This window comes from Bubalus bubalis, chromosome 19, assembly GCF_019923935.1.
Source record: "Bubalus bubalis isolate 160015118507 breed Murrah chromosome 19, NDDB_SH_1, whole genome shotgun sequence".
Lineage (NCBI taxonomy): Eukaryota > Metazoa > Chordata > Mammalia > Artiodactyla > Bovidae > Bubalus > Bubalus bubalis.
This window is the reverse complement of record NC_059175.1, coordinates 31,410,634-31,410,946: the sequence shown is the minus strand read 5'-3', so window position 1 is coordinate 31,410,946 and position 313 is coordinate 31,410,634.

Sequence of the window (313 nt, the reverse complement as noted above, 5' to 3'; positions counted from 1 at the left end):
GGGAAGATCCCCTGGAGAAGGGAACGGCTACCCACTCTTCTGGCCTGGAGAATTCCATGGACTACAGTCCATGGAGTTTCGAAGAGTGGGACACGACTGAACGACATTTACTCCTGCAGACAGCTATTTAAACCCTTCCCTAATCCTTAATCCTAATCTCTCTTTTGAGAGAAAACAATGAGTAAATTTTGACTGTCTCATTCTCAAAATGTCATTCCCCTCCCACCCACCCCCACCCCGCCCCGCCCCGCCACAAGCAATGAATGAATGAATGATCCAGTCACGTGGGGGTCACTGGCCTCTTTAAGCGCGG